This window comes from Notothenia coriiceps, unplaced genomic scaffold, assembly GCF_000735185.1.
Source record: "Notothenia coriiceps isolate Sejong01 unplaced genomic scaffold, NC01 NC01_scaffold00035347, whole genome shotgun sequence".
In the NCBI taxonomy this organism is placed as follows: domain Eukaryota; kingdom Metazoa; phylum Chordata; class Actinopteri; order Perciformes; family Nototheniidae; genus Notothenia; species Notothenia coriiceps.
In genome coordinates this window covers 1-3,357 of record NW_011368048.1, presented here as the reverse complement: position 1 = coordinate 3,357, position 3,357 = coordinate 1, and the positions used below count along the sequence as shown (strand labels likewise).

General features: G+C 38.4%; 1 long non-coding RNA gene across 1 annotated transcript; it reads right to left on the bottom strand.

Annotated features, from left to right (window-relative positions):
- Positions 1-447: 447 nt before the first annotated feature.
- Positions 448-2,891, bottom strand: LOC104962736 (uncharacterized). Its single transcript, XR_800236.1, has 2 exons — positions 2,494-2,891; positions 448-1,307 (listed from the first exon to the last, which is right to left on the bottom strand). It is a non-coding gene; the product is annotated as an uncharacterized lncRNA (long non-coding RNA).
- Positions 2,892-3,357: the final 466 nt, after the last annotated feature.

Here is a 3,357-nt window from a genome sequence, read left to right as displayed (position 1 = left end):
GCTTTCAGACGTAGTTAATTATGAAGTTATTACCCACATCCGATAATAATCCAATGCAGAGGCAATCATGTAATATAATGCATTATTTTATATATATTAAATATGTATATATGTATTTTGATATAGTCTTAAAGTTACAACCGGCCCTTTGAGTGCAACCATAATTCCTACGTGGCCCGTGATGACATTGAGTTTGACACCACTGCATTAAGCTATTGAACTTTAGGGACCATAGATTGTACACTACCCCTTATGGTGCATTGTAGGATCACTTGAGTCCCACATGGGTATAACAAATCTCACCATTCTGTTGACTACATATAGTGAACCGGAAATGAGTGTGGATACAGCTTTTGGATATTTAACATTGAAAAACTACAAATCCCATGAAGCTTTGATACTTCTGTAGCTAAGACCTAACAATATGTTTATTAAAGGCTAACCTAATATCTCTGTGAGATTGACAAGGTTCTCAAAGTGTAGGTGATGTAATGAATTAGATAGATATTTATTTATGGACTTAAAAATATCATGGTATTATGAAAATACGTTAAGCATTATAAGCAAGTGAAACAAGCTAATCCCAGGCGTGTTTATGGCTCTATTCAAATGATTATTTGATTATTAAAAGTGAGCTATAATAATTGAATAGCACACAGCGGTGCTATAAATAGTATTAAATACACATATTCATAAAATGCTTTCATGCAGTGTAGAACTATTGACACATTAATAACATATTTACAATAATCCAACACCAGAAGTTCAATTTTATGTGTGGTTGTTAACAATATTCACAAATAGAAGCACAAGAATAGATCCTATAATTAAACTCACATGTGCAGAATATGTTAAATATAAGTGAAGATGGTTTCATTGGTGCCGCTGCAGTCACATTCATGGAGTTTGTGTGTGTGAACACGTGGAGATGATATTTGCACCGTCAGCCCGTCACTCTGCAGCTGTGATTGGCTCCAGCAGAGAGGATTCCCAGTGAAAGGCCGCCATTGCAAAAAGTCTTTGTTCTGCTTTATCCCCTCGCTTTGACTTCCAAATGAAGCTCTAAACTTCTGACACCCAGTGGCTCATGGGAAAGAACGGTCAACGGAAGCTGTTTTCCATCAGTGGGAATGAGGCAGCGTTCGCCACATGTCTGGGCTGAAGGTTCCTCTTAGAAACAGCTTAGGGAACCATGGAGAACAGCATAAATACAGCCAACAGGTGCAAATTAAAAGACATGAACTTAAGTTATTTTGAAGGGGTATTGGGGATCTTCACCACTGGGACGTCCTCTGCAGACCATTTCCCTGCAGATGAAGAAGAGAGAACGGTTGTTAATCAAACAGCACATTATTGGATGCAGATGACAGCGCCACTGAAAACCAGTGTACAGTGTTATATGGTTAGCTCTGAAAAGCTTGAGTACAGCAGCTTGGAGTCAAACAGTTGTGACCAATGATGTGTCTGAAATCAAAGTGGCTTTTTTGGGTTTCTAAATAATTTGCACACAAATAATCACCTTATTTAGCAAAACATTTAGTTTCCATTGTATCAACACTAGCTGTCAAACAATCCATTGTTCTGAATACATGTATTTATTCAAAGATCAATGATCCGATATCATTGATTCAAAGTGAAAACAACAAAAACTTTTATTTTGAAATAATGAAAGGAATGTATTCTTTCTGCCTAAACACAGTGCAATCCAACAGACTTCTGTTATAAATTGTCTTTTTGTTTAAGTATATTTTGTGGATAGTAACCTAATTTTGATAAATGGGCACATTTTGTGATCTAAAAAATCCCCTTAAAATTATATATTTTTAAGAAATATTGAGTAAATACAAATATAGTATACATGGAATGGTGATTGGGTTATTAAGACACAGAATGAGTTTGGTGAAAAAGAAAAATCCATTTGACTAATTCTTAAGGAAAGATTTGGCTAAATATGTCTGTCACTGTAATTGTAATAAATCTGGCTCACATTGAAATCTGCTTAAAATTGACTACAGCTTCTGTCCTCCGGAAATAAGAAAACCATACTCTTCAGAGCCACCTTAAAGCATGAAGTTGAGGGTTTAAAACTCAAAATGTAACTTTTCAGGTTAAAAAACAAATAACAGACTTAAAAAAGGAAATGGTCTGAACAGAGAGATACAAACACTGCAATATGACCTACAAATGCAATCCTTTTCACCAACATTTTTCTTGCATTGCAGTCAGAAAACAGATGGAAAAGTACATGGAGTCCAAGTAGCATATTAAGCAGATAAGGTAAAAGAGAAGAGGCCTTAAAATAGTGAGCTCCACAAGGTAAGAAAAAAGAAACCCCAGACAAAGAGGTGATTCATAGTGAACCTGTAGGAGAAGTTGCTATGGATACTGAGAGGTGGACATGCACAGAAGCAAGGGAACAGAAAGCATCTGGAGGTAAGCGAGTTGATAAGGAGAAACAAAGAGAGGCGTGGGGGGGTTCAGGGTACCACGTACGCTGTGTCCGTTTGTGTGTGCGGTGCTGCTGCTGTCAGTGCGGGTCGAGGGGGTGCTGCTCCCGCTGTTGGCTGCTGAGCTGGCTGAGGCTCTGGGGATGATCATGTCATAGGACACATCCGGAGGGTGCTGCACAACAAGGGCCAGTACACAAACATTCAGAGACCAGGATGGGAAAGAACATTTTTTGGAAAGACCTCCACGAAAATAGTGTACTGAGTCAGTTTGGATGTTTGGTTGTATGAGAAAATGTATTCATATTCAATGTATTAACTACAGTAGATGAAGGTTGACACGCCCCCAGTTTAGAAATCAGACAGAAACAAAGTGATGCACAGCTTTTGACATAGGCACAAGCGACACAAATGATGACGTACAGGCTATATTGATAACATTTGACTGCTTTACCGTGATGACAGACAGTCAAACTGAAGCCGTTTCATCCATCTTTACTCTCACCATTGCCACCAGGGTCCGTTGAATGTAAGGGATCATTTAACCATGCAGAGCAAAGGAGCAGCCAGTCTACCACTGCCTCAATACGTTAGATTGTTTGGTTGCTTTGGTGAATCCGAACTGACCAAAATCATACAAAAACACAAACAATACTATCGATTGAGTCAGCGTAAGACCCCAACGTCCATGTTCTGCAAAGATAACTGTTGTCTATTACCAGTGTTGGGACTAACGCGTTACAAACTAACGCGTTACTGTAACGCAACTACCTTTTGCGGTAACTAATAACGTTACTAGTTACCTATTCCCATTAAGTAACGCCGTTATAGTTACTGTGATTTAAATGGGTGCGTTACTGCGTTACATTATGTGATGGAACTGAACCGAATCTCCCTGCGGATTTAACTT